General features: G+C 39.3%; 1 protein-coding gene across 2 annotated transcripts in view; it reads right to left on the bottom strand.

The window, feature by feature from the left end:
* The window catches only part of URGCP (upregulator of cell proliferation), a 93015-nt gene extending 73657 nt beyond the window's left edge, over positions 1–19358 (bottom strand). Inside the window, exons 1-2 of one of the 2 annotated variants that reach the window (XM_033411282.2) lie at positions 18748–19358; positions 7816–7939 (exon numbers count right to left, since the gene is read on the bottom strand). The gene's annotated coding sequence lies outside the window, so the exon portion shown is untranslated. The remainder of the gene's footprint in view (positions 1–7815; positions 7940–18747) is intronic. The other variant, XM_033411283.2, reaches the window with a different exon arrangement.
* Between the last annotated feature and the right edge of the window lie 467 nt (positions 19359–19825).

Consider the following 19825-nt stretch of genomic DNA (forward strand, 5'->3'; position numbering starts at 1 on the left):
AGGCAGTCATCTGCAATGCAGGAGGAAGGCCTTCACCAGACACCAACTCTATTGGCACCTTAATCTTGGACTTCCCAGGCTCCAGAAGTGTGAGAAAATTAAATTTACATTGTTTAGCTACCCAGTCTGTAGTATTTTGTTACAGCAGCCCGAGCTCATACATGAGCTTATTTTTGTATATGGTGTGAGGGTCTAACATCATGTTTGCATGTGGATGTCCAGTTTTCTCAGCACCATTTCATGAAAAGCCTGTCCTTTCCCCATTGAATACTCTTTGGCCCCTTGTGGAAAATCATTTGACTATGCGAGGGTTACTTCCGGGCTCTCTATTCTTTTCGGGTAGTCTATATATGTAGGCCTTTTGCCAGTATTACGCTGTTTTGACTACTATGGCTTAATACTAAGTTGTGAAATCAGGATGGCAAGTCCTCTAGCTTTGTTCTTTTTCAAGATAGTTTTGGATATTCAGTGTCCCTTGAGATTCTATATGTATTTTAGAATGGGTTTTTCCATTTGTGCAAAAACTGTCACTGGGATTTTGATAACGACTTCATTGAAATGGTAGATTTCTTTGGTAATACTGATAATCTTAACAATATTAAGATTTCCAATGTGAACATGGAATGTCTTTTCATTTGCTCATGCATTCTTTAATTTCTTTTAGCAATGTTTTTTAGTTTTCATTGTACATGTCCTTCACCTCCTTGCTTCCTAAGTATTACTAAGTATTTTATTCTTTTTGATGCTAATGTAAATGGAATCGTTTTCTTAATTTCCTTTTGGTTCACTGTTAGTGTGTAGAAGTGCAACTGACTTTTTGTGTTGATTTTGTATCCTGTGACTCTACTGAAATTGTTTATAAGTTCTAACAATCTGTGTATGTGTGTGGAATCTTTAGAGTTTTCTACCTATAAGATCATATCATTTGTGTACAGAGATCATTTTACTTCTTCCTTTCCAATTTGGATGCCTTTCATTTCCTTTTCTTGCCTAACTGCTCTGGTTAGAATTCCCAAGACTCTGTTAAATAGATATGGTGAAAGTGGACCTTTTTGTCTTGTTCCTGATCTTAGAGGAAAAGCTTTCAGACTTTCACCTTTGAGTGAAAGATGTTCACTGAGGGGTTTTCATATACAGCTTTTATTATGTTGAGGTATTCCTTCTATTCATAGTTTGTTGTGTGTTTTTTTAATCATAAAAAGCTGTTAAATTGTGTAAAATGCTTTTATGCAACAATTGAGATAATCATGTGGTTTTTTTTCCCTTTCTACTGTTAATGTAATGTATTACAATGATTGGTTTTCCTATGTTGAACCATCCTTAAATTCCGGGGATAAATCCAATTTGGTCATGGTATATAGTCCTTTTCCTTTTGAGAAAACTTGGCACAAAGCAAATATTATTTTACCTTTATGAGTTACAAAAAGGGAGTCCGTCTTTTGTGTTTCCATACAAATTGTGCAATTTTTTGTTCTAGTGCTGTGAAAAAATGCCAGTGGTAGTTTGATAGGGATTGCATTGAATCTGTAGATTGCTTTGGGTAGTATAGTCATTTTAACAATGTTGATTCTTCCAATCCAAGAACATGGTATATCTCTCCATCTGTTTGTGTCATCTTTAATTTCTTTCATCAGTGTCTTATAGTTTTCTGCATGCAGGTCTTTTGCCTTCTTAGGTAGGTTTATTCCTAGGTATTTTATTCTTTTTGTAGCAATGGTAAATGGGATTGTTTCCTTAATTTCTCTTTCTAATCTTCCACTGTTATTGTATAGGAATGCAAGAGATATCTGTGTATTAATTTTGTATCCTGCAACTTTGCTAAATTCATTGATTAGGTCTAGTAGTTTTCTAGTGGCATCTTTAGGATTTTCTATGTATAGAACCATGTCATCTGCAGACAGTGAGTTGTCCTTCTTTCCCCAATTGGATTCCTTTTATTTCTTTTTCTTCTCTGATTGTCATGGCTAGGACTTCCAAAACTATGTTGAATAATAGTGGTGAGAGTGGGCACCCTTGTCTTGTTCCTGATATTAGAGGAAATTCTTTCAGGTTTTCACCATTAAGAATAATGTTTGCTGTGGGTTTGTCATATATTGCCTTCATTATGTTGAGGGAGGTTCCCTCTATGCCCACTTTCTGGAGAGTTTTTATCACAAATTGATGTTTAATTTTCTCAAAAGCTTTTTCTGCATCTATTGAGATGATTATATGGTTTTTATTCTTCAGTTTATTAAGATGGTGTATCACATGGATTGATTTGCATATATTGAAGAATCCTTGCATCCCTTGGATACATCCCACTTGATCATGATGCATGATCCTTTTAATGTGTTGTTGGATTCCATTTGCTAGTATTTTGCTGAGGATTTTTGTGTCCATGATCATCAGTGATATTGGCCTGTAATTTTTTTGTGTGATATCTTGGTCTGGTTTTGGTATCAAGGTGATGGTGGCCTCGTAGAATGAGTTGGGGAGTGTTTCTCCCTCTGCAATTTTTAGGAAGAGTTTGAGAAGGATAGGTGTTAGCTCTTCTCTAAATGTTTGATAGAATTTGCCTGTGAAGCCATCTGATCCTGGACTTTTGTTTGTTGGGAGTTTTAAAATCACAGTTTCAATTACAGTACTTGTGATTGGTCTGTTCATATTTTGTTTCTTCCTGGTTCAGTTTGGGGAGGTTGTACCTTTCTAAAAATCTGTCCATGTCTTTTAGGTTGTCAATTTTATTGGCATATAGTTGCTTGTACTAGTCTCTTATGATCCTTTGTATGTCTGTGGTGTCCATTGTAACGTCCCCGTTTTCATTTTTAATTTTTTTGATTTGAGCCCCCTCCCTCTTCTTCTTGATGAGTCTGGCTAAAGGTTTATCAATTTTTTTTTCTTTTTTTTCGGTATGTGGGCCTCTCACTGTTGTGGCCTCTCCTGTTGTGGAGCACAGGCTCTGGACGCGCAGGCTCAGTGGCCATGGCTCACAGGCCCAGCCGCTCCGTGGCATGTAGGATCTTCCCGAACCAGGGCATGAACTCGTGTCCCCTGCATCGGCAGGCGGACTCTCAACCACTGCGCCACCAGGGAAGCCCTAAAGGTTTGTCAATTTTATTTATCTTTTCAAAGAACCACTTTTTACTTTCATTCATCTTTTCTATTAGTTTCTTCATCTCTATTTCATCTATTTCTGCTTTGATCTTTATGATTTGTTTCTTTCTACTGACTTTGGGTTTTGTTCTTCTTTCTCTAGTTGCTATAGGTGTAAGGTTAGGTTGTTTATTTGAGATTTTCCTTGTTTCCCGAGGTAAGTCTCTATTGCTATAAACTTCCCTCTTAGAACTGCTTTTGCTGTGTCCCATAGGTTTTGGATTGTTGTGATTTCATTTTCATTTGTCTCTAGGTATTTTATGATTTCCTCTTTGATTTCTTCAGTGATCCATTGGTTGTTTAGAAGCTTATTGTTTAACGTCCAACGTGTTTGTGTTCTGTACACTTTTTTTCTTTCTTGTAGTTGATTTCTAATCTTACAGCATTATGGCCATTAAAGATGATTGTTATGACTTCAATTTTATTAACACATTATTGACCAGAGACGTATTAATACATCTTTTGTTACCCGGATGTTATTGACCAGAGATGTATCAATATGTTCTTAGAGAGTGCTACAATTAACATCACTGTGCAATTTGTTAGAGCATAAATTGATCAAAGTTCTTTATACAACTTACAATTGTCATTATCATTCACATTTTGCTCCATTAAGTTTTTGTTCCAACCTTGTATATATTATATACATAAAATCTTCCAAAATGACGCATTGCAAAATTTTGAGTGAAGAATTTTTCAGTCCATTTTATGCACATACTTTCTCTGATTGTCTGATTGACACATGTACTAGTGTCTCAGAAGATGATAGTTTTTCAGAATACAGTTCTGATTCAGATGATGTGAATATTAGGCCAATAAAAAGATTTTAAAAAATAGTGACTGATTCTGATACAAAAAGTGAAAATGAAACTCAGGGTGCCAGAGAATGCACCTTTGCTTCTACAGAATAGTGAAGTGAAAACAACATTTCATGAAAATTAGAAGATTTTACAGGTATGTCAAGTGTCTCTATTGAAGGCAATAACCCACAAAGTGTTAGTGAAATAAAAGAATTAATTTTTGGCCAGCCAAAATAAAAATCACCAGCTAAAGGCATTACTTTCTGCAAAAATCCCTGGGTCAATAATCAGTAAAATTTACCGAGGCTCGCTTTGTGGCCCAGCATGTGCTCAATCCTGGAGAATACTCCATGTGCACTTGAGAAGAACGTGTATTCTGCTGTTTTGGATGGAACGCTCTATAAATATCAATTTAGTCCCTCTGGTCAAATGTGTCATTTAAGGCCTGCATTTCCTTATTGATTTTCTGTCTGGATCATCTGTCCATTGATGAAAATAGGGTGTTAGAGTCCTCCACTGTTTTTGTGTTACTGCTGATTTCTCCTTTTATGGTTGTTAGTAATTGCCTTATAAATTGAGGTGCTCCTATGTTGGATGCATATATATCTACAATTGTTATATCTTCTTCTTGGATTGATCTCTTGATCATTATGTAGTGTCCTCTTTGTCTCTTGTAACAGTCTTTATTTTAAAGCCTATTTTGTCTAATATGAGTATTGCTACTCCAGCTTTCTTTTGACTTCCATTGGCATGGAATACATTTTTCCATCCCCTTACTTTCAGTCTGTATGTTTCCCTGGATCTAAAGTGGGTCTCTTGTAAACAGCATATATACAGGTATTGTTTTGTATCCATTCAGCCAGTCTATGTCTTTTGGTTGGAGCATTTAATCCATTTACATTTAAGGTAATTATCATATGTATGTTCTTATTGCCATTTTGTTAATTGTTTTGGATTTGTTTTTGTGTTTTTTCTTCCCTTCCTCTTTCATTCTCTTCTCTTGTGATTCAATGACTTACTTTAGTGTTTTGTTTGGATTGCTTTTGCTTTTTTGTGTGTATCTATTGTAGATTTTCAGTTTGCTGTTCCCATGAGGTTTTGATGTAGACGTCTGTATATAAACAACAATATAGATTGTTTTAATTCAATAAAGACAATATAGATTGTCTATAATTTCAAATGCATTTCTGATATCCTGCATTTGTGCTCTCCTCTTCTCACAATTGCTGATTTTGATATATTTGTGTGCAGATGATTTCCTACCTTTACTGTATGTTTGCCTTTACCAGTGAGCTTTTCATTCATAATTTTCTTGTTTCTAGTTGTGGCCTTTTCTTTTCCACCTAGAGAAGTTCCTTTAGCACTTGTTGCAAAGCTGGATGGTGGTGCTGAATTCTCTTAGCTTTTACTTGTCTGTAAAGCTTTTGATTTCTATGTTGAATCTGAATGACAGCCCTGCTGGGTAGAGTATTCTTGGTTGTAGGTTCTTCCCTTTCATCACTTTAAGTATATTGTGCCACTCCTTTCCGGCCTGCAGAGTTTCTGCTGAGAAATCACCTGACAACCTTATGGGAGTTCCTTTGTATATCGTTTGTTGCTTTTCCCTTGTTGCTTTTGATATTTTTTCTTTGTCTTTAATTTTTGTCAGTTTGATTACTATCTGTCTCAGTGTGTTCCTCCTTGGGTTTATCCTGCCTGGGACTCTCTGCACTTCCTGGACTTGGGTGACTGTTTCCTTTCCCGTGTTAGGGAAGTTTTCAGCTATTATCTGTTCAAATATTTTCTCAGACCCTTTCTCCCTCTCTTCTCCTTCTGGGACCCCTATAATGCAAATGTTGGTGCATTTCATGTTTTCCCAGAGGTCTCTCAGACTGTTCTCATTTCTTTTCATTCTTTTCTCTTTATTCTGTTCTGCAGCAGTGATTTCCACCATGCTGCCTTCCATGTCACTTATCCGTTCTTTTGCCTCAGTTATTCTGCTACTGATTCCTTCTAGTGTATTTTTCATGTCAGTTATTGTATTGTTCATCTCTGTTTGTTTGTTCTTTAGTTCTTCTAGGTCTTTGTTAAACATTTCTTATGTCTTCTCAATCTGTGCCTTCACTCTTTTTCTGAGATCTTGGATCATCTTTACTACCATTACTCTGAATTTTTTTCAGGTAAGTTGCCTATCTCCACTTCGCTTAGTTGTTTTTCTGGGGTTTTATCTTGTTCCTTTATCTGGGACATATTCCTCTGCCATCTCATTTTTTCTAACTATCTGTGATTGCAGTTCCTGTTCCACAGGCTGTAGGGTTGTAGTTCTCTTGCCTCTGCTGTCTGCCACCTGAGGCTGTCTGGTGGGAGGGACTGGTACCTGCCCACTGGTGGGTGGAGCTGGGCCTGGTCCCTCTGGTGGGCAGGGTTGTGTCTGAGTGTGTGTGCATTATTGGGTGGCTGTTTATTAAGGAAGACTTTAAGCAGCCTGTCTGCTGATGCATGGGGCTATGTTTCAGTCCTGTTGGTTGTTTGGCCTGAGGTGTCCCAGCACTGGAGCCTTCAGGCTGTTGGGTGGTGCCAGGTCTTGGTGAGAACATGGCACCCTCCTAGAGGGCCCACGCCAATGAGCACTCGCCACAGCCACCACCACCAGTGTCCCTTTCCCCACAGTGAGTCACAGTTGCCTCCTACCTCTGCAGGGTACCCTCCAACAATAGCAGCTAAGTCTGGCCCAGTCACTTATGAGGTCACCGCTTTTTTCCCTGGGTCCTGGTGCACATGAGACCCTGTGTACACCCTCCAAGAGTGGAGTTTCTCTTTCCCCCAGTGCTGTGGTCAAACCCCAGTGGCTTTCAATGCCAGACTCTCTGGGGGCTCTTCCTCCCATTCCCAGGCCCCCAAGCTGAGGAGCCCGACATGACGCTCTGAACTTTCACTCCTGTAGGAGAACAAATTCCACCCAGTGTGTATGGGATTTGATTTTATGGTGATTGCACCTGTCTTACCATCTCTTTGTGGCTTCTTCTTTGCCTTTGGATTTAGGATTTAGGGTATCCTATCTTTTTTGGTAGGTTCCAGCATTTTTTTTTTTTTTGGTCAGTGGTTTTTCAGCAGTTAGTTGTGATTCCGGTGTTTCCATAAGAAGGGGTGAGCTCACATCCTTCTACTCTACCATCTTGCCTCCTCTCCTTCCATAAACTCTTTTCAGGGACATATTTTGTTGATATATTTTTTTCCTTTGAATGGGCCACACTTTCCTGTTTTTTTGTATGCCTTGTAATGTTTTTGTTGAATACTGGACATTTGAATCTAATAATGTGGTAGCTCTGGAAATCAGATTCTTCCCCCTTCCCCAGGGTTTGCTGTTGTTGTTGTTTTTGATTGCCATAGGCTGTCTCTGTCCTGAGAATCAGCCTAAGGTGTAAAGTTAAGGGCTTATGTCTTTTCTGAGACTCTTCTTAGGCATGTGTAATCACTTTCTAATTTTACCCATATATGCAGCTGTTTTTTAATAGTCTAGCCTTTAATGTCTGTCTCCCAAAAGAGGAAAAGCAAAAAATGAAGGGGGGATGAAGAGTGCTGGCCTTTAAATATCTTGAAAGACACTTGAGCCAGATGGGGTAGGGGCTTGCAATAATGGGAGGAGGTGCAACAACAATGGCTCCCCTCTAGCTCTATTTGTCTGCACCTCTGTGATCAGAAGCAGCAATCAACAATCATATAACAGATCCCTGATATTTGAAAGAAAAGGTACTTGTTGCCCACCCTGACTCTCACAAGCTGGGTGCAAGTTGCTCCAGGAACACAGTCACACAGATTGTGTGTTGGGAATTGGTAGCTGCTACTGTGCCAAGTGCTGATTATTGACAGAAATTTACCATTCAAGGGTTCCCCTAAAAGTTACCTGTGTTCAACAGACTCCAGAGGTCCAAAACAGTTACATCAGATGATTCTGCTGGTGCAATTTTTGCCTAGTTGGGTAGACAGATTCCTGGTGTTTCTGGCTCCACCATCTTCCCAGAAGCCTCCTTTTTAAAAACAAACAAACAAACAAAAAAAAGTTTTGTTTTCATTCATTTTCCCTGCCATTTTTCTAATTTATATTTCATTCATCATCTCTGTTCTAATCTTTATTATTTATTCCTTGTGCTAGCTTTTGGTTTAATTTCTCCCTCCCTTCTAAGGACAGTTTGGGGCAGATTTAGGATTCTTGATTGACACTTTTTGGTGGTTTTCTTTTGGCACTTTGAATATACCAGCCCACTGACCTCTGGCCTCCAAAGTTTCAAGTGAGAAATCTGCTGATGATCTTACTGAAGGTCACTTCTATGTGATGAATCACTTCTCTCTTGCTGCTTTCAAGATTTTCTTTTGCTTTCAACAGTTTCTATGTCTCAGTGTGACCTTCTTTGAATTCATCTTATTAGGCGTTCATTAAGGTTCTTGGGTGTTTATGTTCATGTCTTTCTTCAAATTTGGGAAGTTTTAAGGCATTATTTCTTCAAATAATCCCTTTGCTCCTGTCTGTCTCTCTCTTCTTCTGGGACTCCCACAATGCATGTTGGTACTCTTGAAGATGTTCCACAGGTTCCTTGGGCTTTGTTCACTTTCCTTCAATCTTTATTCTTTCTGTTCTGCAGACTTGACAATTTCAATTGTTTTATCTTCTTGTTCACTGATTCTTTCTTCTCCTACTCACATCTGCTTTTGACTGGGATCTAGTGAGTTTTTTATTCAAGTTATTGTACTTTTCAGCTCCAGAATCTCTTTTTAGTGTGCTCTTATACTTTCTCTTTATTCATAGTTCCATTTTGTTCATACATCATTATCTTGACTTTCTCTATGTATTCCTTTAGTTTTTTGAGCGTCTTTAAGACAGGTTTTTTTTAATTCTTTGTCTATTGGGTCTGCCATATGGCCTTTCTCACCAGTTTCTGTTGATTTTTTTTTCTTTGCATGGAAAAAATTTTTTTCCTGTTTCTTTGCACATCTTATAATTTTTTTCCCTGAAAATTTAATATTTGAATCTAACAATGTAGTAAGTCTGGAAATCAGATTGTTCCATTTCTCAAGAGTTTCATTTTTGTTTGCTTTATTGGTATTTTTATTGTTTTATGCTCTCTCTTCCAGGGATAAGCCTGAGGTATAAACTTAAGGTCTTATCAGGTCTGAGTCTGTGTTTTTCCTTAGACATGTATGGTGATCTGTACATGGGTTGCTTTTGAATGTCCTAGTCCTTAAATGTCTGGCTCCCCAAATAAGGAGAAAAGATAAATAAAGATGGAGAGAAAAGTGCCAGCTCTTTAAATCTCCTAGAAGTTGTTTCAGCTATAGGGCTTGGGGCTTGCAACAATGGGAGGGGTGGTGCAGCAATGACTGCCCAGTTCTATGTCTGTACTTCCATTATCAGAAGCAGCAATCAACAATCAGAAAACAGGTCCCTGATATTTGGAGGACAGGGTCCTTATTGCCCACCTTGGGTCAGCAAGCTGCATGTCAGCTGCTCCTGGTACAAATGCACAACTGACTGTCTCAGAGCTGAGGTTGGGGGATGGGTAGCAATGGCTGAAATTGACCAAAATTAACTGCAATTTCCCTTCTCCTTGAAGTTGCAAGTCTGAATAGACTTCAGAGTTCCAACATAGCTATATCAAGCAGATTCTGCCAGTATAACTGTCCAGGAAAGAAGACAAGGTTCCCGGCACTTCCTACTCTGTCTTCCCAGAATCCCAAAGCTCTTTTTATATATTGCTGAATTCTACTTATTAATGTTTCATTGAGGAATTTTTGCATCTGTATTCATGAGAGATATTAATCTGCAGTTTTCCTTTCTTGAATGGTCTTTGTATGGTTTTGATATCAGGATAACACTGGCCTCACAAAACGAGTTGGGGAATTTCTCCTTTTCTGCTTTCTGGTAGATAATGTGTAAAATTGGTTCTTCTTTTAATGTTTGGTAGAACTCTCTGCTGAAAACATCTGATTCTTTCTTTGGAGTTTTTATGTTTTATTTATTTATTTATTTGGCCACACTGCATGGCATGTGGGGTCTTAGTTCCCTGACCAGGGATTGAATACACGCCCCTTGCATTGGAAGCATGGAGTCTTAACCACTGGACCGCCAGGGAAGTCCCTTCTTGGGAGGTTTTAAATTAAAAACTCAATTTCTTTAATATTTATAGAACTATAAAAAATTTATATTCCATATTGGATGATTTTTGAGGAATTAGTCCATTTCACTTTAGTTGTCAAATTTATGTATGTAAAATTATTTATATTTCCTTATTACTTCTTTGAGAGCTACAAGATTTGTAGTGGTATCCAACTTCATTTCTGATATTGCTAATTTGCATCATTTGGCAATATTATTGATCTTTTCAAAGAACCATCTTTTGCTTACTTTCTCTATTGTTTTTCTACTTTCAATTTCATTATTTCCCTACTTCTGCACCGGATAGGATCCTAAAGTGAGAGCTTACATGATTTTCTTGAGACTTTCCCTTTTTTCTAATGTAAGAATTTGGTGCTATAAATTTTTCTCTAGCACTACTTTAGTTATAGCCCACTTGTCTTGGTGTGTTTTAATTTCATTTTCATTTAGTTCAACGTGTTGTTTTTATTTCCCTTGAGAGTTCCTCTTTGACTCAAAGATTATTTAGCAACTTGTTTCCAACTAGAGATTTTCCTGTTATCTTTCTGTTACCGATTTTTAGCTTGGTTCATTTGTGGTGAGAACACACACAGTATGATTTCACTTATTTTAAACATGTTGAAGTTTGTTTCATGGCTCTATCATGGTAAGTGGTCTATCTTGGTAAACTACCCACGGGAACTTGAAAAGAATGTGTATTCTGCTGTTGTTGGGTGAAGTGGTGTGTGCGTGTGCATGCTGCATCCTGTTAATTTATGGTACTGTTGAGTTATTATATAACCTTGCTGATTTTCCACATAGTTCAGTCAATTATTGAAAGAGGGGCATTGAAGTCTCCAACTATAATCACGGGTTTGTCAATTTCTCCTCTCAGTTCTGTCCGTTTTTGCTTTAAGTATTTTGCAGCTCTGTTGTTTGGTACATACAAATTTAGGATTGCCATGTCTTCTTGATAGCCTGACCCTTTTAGTATTATGAAATGCCCCTCTCTGACCCTAGTAATTTTCTTTGCTCTAGAGTCTACTTTATCTGACATTAATGTAGCCACTACAGCTTTTTTCTGATTAATGTTTGCATTGCATATCTTTTGCCATCTTTTTACTTTACTACCTATACCATTAATTTTGAACTGAGTTTCTTGTGGGGAGCATATAGTAGGGTCTTGTTTTTTATCTACTCTGTTCTTCTCTTTTAGTTGGTATATTCAGACATTTACATGTAATGTAATTATTGATATGCTAGGACTTCAGTGGGGTTTTTTGTTTCATTTTGTTTCTTTCCTCTGTTTTCTTCTTCTGCCTTCCTTTGGGTTACTTGTACCTTTTTTTCTTTTAGAATTCCATTTTGCTTTATCAATAGTGCTTTTGAATGTATCTCTTTGTATAGACATTTAGTTGTATTATATTATGCACACATAACTTTTCATAGTCCTCTGGTGTCAAGATTTCACCAGTTTGAGTGAAGTGTAAAAACCTTTCAATCCCTTCAGTTCCTTTGCCCTCTGTCATTTATAATACAATTGTCCTAAATATTTCCCCTACATGCTTTGAGATCCATAGACAATGTTACAATTTTTGCTTCAATCACCAAATGTAATTTAGAAAACTTAAGAAGAAAAAAAATTCCATTGTATTAAGTAATATTTTTACTCTTTCTATTGTTCTATCTCCTTTCCTGATGTTTCAAGAATTCTTCTTTTATCATTTCCTTTCCAGTTCAAGAACCTCCTTCAGCCCTTTTTAAAAAATATAGGGTGGATCTACTGGTGACAAACCCTTCTAGTTTTCCTTCATCTGAGAATGTCTTGATATCTATACACTTTATTCCTGAAGAATATTTTCACTGCATATAGAATTCTTAGTTATAGTTGTTTTCAGCACTTGGAAATGTGATGCCCCTTCCTTCTGGCCTCTTTAGTTTCTGATAAGAAACTTGCTGTAATTCAAATTGTTTTTTACTTATAGGTAAAGTATTCTTTTTTTCTTTCTGCTTTCAAGATTTTTCGTCTTTAGTTTTCAGAATTTTGGCTATGATGTACCTTGGCATGATATTTTTGGGGGTGCATCCTATTTGGGGTTAGCTCAGCTTCTTGAATCTGTAGTTTTATGTCTTTTGCCAAAATTTTTTTTCAGTCATTATTTATTCAAATATGTTTTCAACCCCACCCTCTTTCTCCTCTCCCTCTGGGATGCAGATGAGATAAATATTAGATCATTTGTTATACTACCATAGGTCCCTGAGCCTCTATTCACTTTTTTTTTTCCAATCTATTTTTCTCTGTTGGTTAATTTCTATTGTTTTATCTTTACTTTCACCAATCCTTTCCCTATCATTTCCACTCTGCTGCTGAATCCTTCTAGTGAGTTTACTATTTCCTTTATTGTAATATTCAGTTTTAAAATTTCCACTTAGTTCCTCTTTATATTTTGTATTTCTTTGCTGAGACTTTCTAGTTTTTTGTTTCAAGCATTTTCAGAATTTTTTAATTAAAGTATTTTTATCATGCCTGCTTTAAAACCTTTGTCAGAAAATGCCCATCTCTGTGTCATTTCTGGTTTGGTGTCTGATGATTATCTTGTCTTTCTCAAGTTAAGATAGTCTTGGTTCTTGGTATAATGAGTGATTTTCAGTTGTACCCTGGACATTTTGATTACTGCATTGAGACTCAGATCCTATTTAAATCTTCTGCTTTACAGGCTCCTCTCACATCACATCAGCACAGAAGGGAAGACCCCACCTCAATTCTGCCAAGTGGGGGTGAAATTCCATCACCCTGGCTGGGAGGGTATGATGATTAATTTTGTATGTCAGTTTGACTGGGCTATAGAATGCCTTGATTGTAAAGATTATTTCTGGATATGCTGTGAGAGTGTTTCCAGAAGAGGTTGGCATTTGAATTGGTGGACTGAGTAAAGCTGATGGTCCTCTCCAAAGTGGGTGGGTATCATCCAATCTATTGAGAGCCTGAACAGAACAAAAGCTCAAGCGCAAATGCTTGAGCTGATATCAATCTTCTCTTGCCCTTAGTGTTCCTGGTTCATCTCTTCTTCCCACCTCCCTCTAGTTTCTCAGGAGAACCCTACTACGAGGCATGGGCGGTGGGGGGAAGAGGGGAGAGTGCCTTGTAACTGCTCCCTACATGTTCATGACTTTCATGAACACTATGAAGGAGGAAAGGTCTCATTATTATTGGGTGGCCATGACAATCCCAGCTTCTCTTGGTCTTTTCTGAAATCATCCCAGCAAGACAATCGTGGAAGTCTAGGTTCCCCACTTAACCTTTGCTGAGGGGGATGAGGGCCCATTTTGTTCCATGGTGTCTGGCTGCAGTAAAGCAGTTATTGTCTGTAAGTTTTCTGTCTTGCTAAGTTGCCTCTTTCCTGGTCCTTGTTTATTTCCCCCCCAAATTCATATTTTGAAGCCCTACCCCTGAGTGTGGCTGTATTTGCAGATGGGGCCTCTAAGGAAGTAATAAGGTTAAATGAGGTCATAACGTTGGGCTTTGATCCAATAGGGCTAGTGTCCTTACAAGGCACACCAGAGAACTAGTGTTCTCCCCATGCAGCCCCAATCCCTATGTACATGCACCAAGGAAAGACCATGTAAATATATAGTGAGAAGGAGGCCATCTACACACCAGGAAGAAAGCCCTCACGGGAAACCAAGTCAGCCAGAACCTTGATCTTGGACTTCTGACCTCCAGATCTGTGAGAAAATAAATTTCTGCTGTTTAAGGCACCCAGCCTGTGGTACATATGGTAGTCCTAGCAAACTAATACAGATTCCCTTGGCTCAAGGTTTTTCATGGGGTTGCAGTCAAGCTGTCAGCCAGGATCATCCCAAGGCTTAAATAAGGAAGGATGAATTTCCAAGCTCATTACTATGGTGTTGGCAGGATTCAGTTTCTTGTGGGGTGTTGGGCTGAGGGCCTGTTTTTCACTAGCTATTGCTAGGAGGCCTCTCTCAGTTCCTTGGCACAGGGGCCTCTCCACAGGGCAGCTCACAATATGGCAGCTGGTTTCCATCACAGTGAGGAAGTGAAGGAGCAAGGGAACAAGAGAATGAGAAAGCAAGAGTGTCTGCTCAAGAGAGAAGCCAGTCTTTTACTTAACCCTAATCTCAGCAGTGACATCCCATCACCTTTTCGATTCATTAGAAATGTCACTATATCCAGCCTACACTCAAGGAGAGATTAAGAAAGGGCCTGAATACTAAGAGGTAGATATTGTCAGAGGCCATCTTAGAGGCTCCCTACAAGCTTTCAGTGGCCAAATTTGGGACAATTTGAGCAGCATAATAAATGACACTAATGGATTAAAACTGATAGAATAAACATCCATGAGTCCATACTGTTATAAACAAAATAATTGAATAAATAAATACAGATCTTCAAAATATGGTGGGGTTATGTCCTGATAAACCCATAAGTTGAAAATGCATTTAATACAGCTAACTTATGGAACATCATAGCTTAGCCAAGCCTATCTTAAATGTGCTCAGAACACTTACGTTAGCCTAAAGTTGGACAAAGTCATCTAACACAAAACCTACATTATAATAAACTACTGAATATCTCATGTATTTTATTGAATACTATGCTGAAAGTAAAAATCTAGAATGGTTGTAAGGGTACGGAATGGTTCTAAGTGTACTGGTTGTTTACCTCCCTGACTGTGTGACTGACTGGTTCACTGCCACTGCCCAGCATCACAAGACAGTATCATACTACATATCACTAGCTCAGGAAAAGATCAAAATTCAAAATTCGATGTACAGTTTCTACTCAACTTCTATTGCTTTCACACTGTCGTAAAATCAAAAAATTATAAGTCAAACCACTGTAAGTCAGGGACTGTCTGTAAATAAATGGAGGGGAAAGGACAGCTCTTCCTTAGAGTAGAATTCCATTTAACAAAGGTAGAAAGAAAACAGGAAATAGAAAATCACCATTTGGTAAATACCACAGTAATAACTGCTGTGAGCAAGAATGAAATCTAAAATTACTGGATGAAACTCTGATTTAAAAAATAAGGTAAATGCAAAGTCTTAAAGTTTCTCCCCACAAGCTACTTATTAATTTAAAAAGAAAAGTTTTTAACTTTACAGTTAAAGAAATCTGATAAATAACAACTTAACAGAAATGGCATTTGAATTGGTGGACTGAGTAAAGCTGATGGTCCTCTCCAAAGTGGGTGGGTATCATCCAATCTATTGAGAGCCTGAACAGAACAAAAGCTCAAGTGCAAATGCTTGAGCTGATATCAATCTTCTCTTGCCCTTAGTGTTCAGAAATCTGATAAATAACAACTTAACAGAATGATCAGACTTAACCATTAATGACTTACCAATTTCACGTACCTCTAATATGATGCACCAAGAAGGGCACATCACATCTGTAATCGTTTTGCCAAAAATGCATCAATCAGAAAACCCAAACTGATTGATTTCTCATCAATCAGAAAACCCAAATTGAGGGACATCTTACAAAATAATTTTCCCATACTCTTCACGTGTCAAGATCATCAAAGATCATCAAAGACAAAGAAAGACTAAAAATTGTCTAAGATTCCAGGAGGCTAAGGCGACAGGATAAACCAACACAAAGTGGGATCCTAAATTGGATCCTGAACCAGAAAAAAAGACATTGCTTGGATAATTTTTTTTAAGAACCATCTTTTATTGAACTATTTTGTTTATTTTTAAAAATTTTTATTGGAGTATAGTTGCTTTACAATGTTGTTAGTTTCTACTGTATAGTAAAGTGAATCAGCTATATGTATACATGTATCCCCTCTTTTTCGGATTTCCTTCCCATTTAGGTCACCACAGAGCACTGAGTAGAGTACCCTGTGCTATACAATAGGTTCTCATTATTTATCTATTTTATACATAGTATCAATAGTGTATATTGACCCCAATCTCCCAATTCATCCCACCCCCCTTTCCCCCTTGGTATCCATGTTTGGATAACTAATGAAATTTAAATGGAGTCTAGTAAAGAGTATTGTATAGATGTTAATTTTCTCAATTAAATAATTATATTACAGTTATGTAATATACTAACATTAAAAGCTGGATGAAGGGTATACAAGAACTCTGAGTATTGTTATATTTCAAACAACTTTACAGACGTATAATTTACCCACTAGCAATCCTGCTCTCCCTCAGCCCTAGGCAACTACTAATACACTTTGTCTCTAGAGTTGCCTATTCTGGACCTTTCACATAAATGGAATCATTTGGAAATGGAAGCTTTTTGTAACCGGCTTCTTTCTTTCAGCATAATGTTTTCGAGGTTCATCCATTGTTATGTGTTGAATTGTGTACCCCCAAAAGATGTTCAAGTTCTAATCCCAGTACCTGTGAATGTGCCTTTATTTGAAATTTGGATCTCTGCAGATGTCAAGTAAAGATGAGGTCATTAGCTGTGGTGGGCCCTAATCCAATGATTGAGTCCTCATAAAGAGGGGAAATTTGGACACAGCGATAGGTACACTTAGAGGGAAGATGAGATCAAGACACAGGAAGAACACCATCTGCAAGCCACAGAATGCCTGAGGCTACAAGAAGCTAGATAGGCATGGAAAAGATTTTCCTTCACACTCCTCAGAAGAAACCAACCCTGCCAATACCTTGATTTCAGACTTCCAGCCTCCAAAACTATGAGACAATAAATTTCTGTTAAGCCTCCCAGTTTCTGGTACTTTGATATGGCAACCCCAGAAATTGAATATATTCATGATACAGCATATTATCACTACCTCATTCCTTTTTATTGCCAAAATTATTCCACTGTGTGGCTGTATGACATCTGGCTTATCCACTCAGCATCTGGGTTATTTTGACCTTTTGGCTAGCATAAAAAATGTTGCTGTAAATATCTGCATACAAGTTTCTGTGTGGACATGTTTTAATTTCTCTTGGGTATATACTTAAGAATGGAATTGCCAGGTCATATAATTCTATGTTTACCTTTTTAAGGAACTGCCAAACTATTTTCCAAAGTAGCTGCACTATTTTATATTCCCACCAGTGAAGTGTGAGGGTTTCAACTTCTCCACATCCTCACCAACACTTGTTACTATCTGTCCTTTTGATCATAGCTAAGAGAGTATGAAGTAGTATCTAATGGTGGCCTTGATTTGCATTTTTGTAATGACTAAGGATGTTGAGCTTTTTTTGTTTTATGTGCTTATTGGCCATTTCTATATCTTCTTTGAAGAAATTTCTACTCAAATCCTTTGCCTAGTTTTTTAATGAGTTTATCTTTTTTATGGACTTGTAGGAGTTTATATATTCTGGATACTGGATCCTTATCAAATATATGATTTGCAAGTATTTTCTCATTCTTTTTGCTTTCTTGATGGTGCTGTTTGAAGCACAAAAGTTTTACATTTTTATGAAGTCCAATTTGTCAACTTTCATATCTTTTATTATATTTGCAAGACTTCAGTACATCTAAAATTACTTCAACATAAAAAAACTATAAAAATCTATGTAAAAAGTTTAGAAGACTATGTTCTAGACTACCAAAAGGAAGGAGAAATGGAATTTTTCATTTGCTATTCAACACAATTCTGTTTCTTTTCTTTTTTCTAGATTATACAAGTGATGCAAATTCTCTGGAAATTTTAGAAATTAACATCATTAGTAAACTCACCATACAGGGATAACCATCACTGTCACTGAAGTTTATAGTCTCACACAAGCTTATAAACACTCATAAAAATTGAGGATCATTTGTTCTATGAGGGGCGAGCCATGTAAACAATGTGGGGATGGATGACTCATGGACTAACAGGAATTTGTGTTGCCATGCTACACCAAGGAGAGGCGGTGCCCAACCAGGGCCATGCAGCGGGCAATGACTTGAACTGGCTTTACAAGGTGAATGATGGCTGTGCTTTAGGGGAAAAAGAGAGAGGAAGTTTTCTAGAGGGCAACCAGGAGTAAAGGAATGTCAACGGAGCAGTGATGTAAACCCCTGATAGTAAGCCACACTGGATGACACTGGATTTTGAAGGGGCTTCCATGGCATGGGATGCAATCCATGCAGGCCACGGGGCATCCTTGAAGACTTCTGGACAAAGACATGGCCGGGGACCATGGAAATGTCTGGGATACATTTTATATTCGGCGTACTCACATGCAGATGACCATACATCCTGGTTGGTCAGAGACAGCCTCAGATTACACCTTTGGTCCTAGAGTTGCACCCCCTTTCATTGTCAAAAGCGCCCAAATTTGGAAGATAAATATTATCATCTACACACACACACAAACACACACACACACACAAACACACACAACAGAACTTTCACAATTCTCACCTTTATTATGCGAAATGCACTGAGATTTTGCATTCTATTTTATTTCATTAAAAATATATATATATTGGTTGCAACCCATTAAACTGACTTTGACACACTAATAGCTCCTAGCCCAAAAACTCTGACCTAGATGCCTGTCAGGTCTTGGGAAAAGGGGGAAGAAGACAGTTAAGTTTGGATATGTACAGTTTAAGGCCATGGTTCTCACCCTTGCCAGTGCATCAAAATCAACTAAAGCATTACTGAAAATGCCCATCTCCAGGCCCACTGCATAGAAAGCTCTACTACGTGTATTTCTATGTAAAGAGCTGTAACATATTTGACAAATAACACATGAAAGGGGATGAATACTTACAGAATTAAGTTCAAAGCAGAACCACTACTTTCAGGAGTATGTGACAGCCTGGGATGGAACACGGCGGGGGCGTGGGTCAGAGGGCATGGCTGCGGTACCTCCTGGGTGCTCGGCGGGTCGCTGTTAAAGCAACGACCGCCCCTCTCTCCGCCAGCCTCCCTAGACCCTCACTGACCCGGGAGGTAGGGTCGCGGGGCGGCAGAGACCAGGGGAGAGGCAACCGGCGGCGCGGCCGCTCCGGGTCGCCAGAGCCTGCTTCGCTCGCCGGCGCCAGGACGCGCCGACACGCGCCGAGACGCGCCACAGGCAGAACACCGCCCCATAGTGCCCCGCGGCGCGCACGCGCAGGCGGCCGTTCCCAGCTTGCAGCACAGCGCGGCGGCCAAGCCGGCCAGTGGCCAAGCAGGCCCGGTAGCCCCTGTCCCCAGCAGCGGGGGCAGGATGGCGCTGAGGCGGACCCAAAAGGTAAGGAGTCCTCCCGCCCTCGGGCTCCTTGCTAGTCCGAAGCGTCGATTCGCGGGCGGGGGTGGCGCGGCCGCCAAGTGAACGGCGGCTGAGAAGGAACAGGGTATGGTGACACCTGCCAGTGAGGGAAGCAGAACCAGCGCCCGCGCGGCCTTAAAAGGGAACCGCGCTCTGCGCGGGTGGTGGTGGGGCGAGGTCGCGTGGGGCTAGCGTGGGGCGGGGCGGGGCGAGCGGAGCGTCTCCACCTGGCACTTGGAACCAGCTGCGGACTCGCCACGCCTTGGGCCATGTGCGCGGGCATCCTGAGCAGAGTGACGGCGGCTGGCCCCAGAGGAAGGAGGGTATGCCCTTGTCGGGGGATCTGGAGGGCTGAGCAGAGGAGTCGACGTTTGAGCTGGGCCCTAAGGGATGAGTAGGGTCTCTGCAGGTGCAGAAAAGGGACAAGGGGATTCGTGGCCCGGGAGAGACGTGGTCGGGCTTGGGGCGGGGAGGGGATGACTGGGGTTTAAGCGCAGCTGGAGCTGGGGATGGTAGTGGGTGGGCCTTAGGGGCAGTGCTGGGATAACTTTTTTGTCCTGTAAGTAATTGGGAGTCCTTGCAGGCGTTTAATATA

This window comes from Orcinus orca, chromosome 9 (genome assembly GCF_937001465.1).
Source record: "Orcinus orca chromosome 9, mOrcOrc1.1, whole genome shotgun sequence".
Lineage (NCBI taxonomy): Eukaryota > Metazoa > Chordata > Mammalia > Artiodactyla > Delphinidae > Orcinus > Orcinus orca.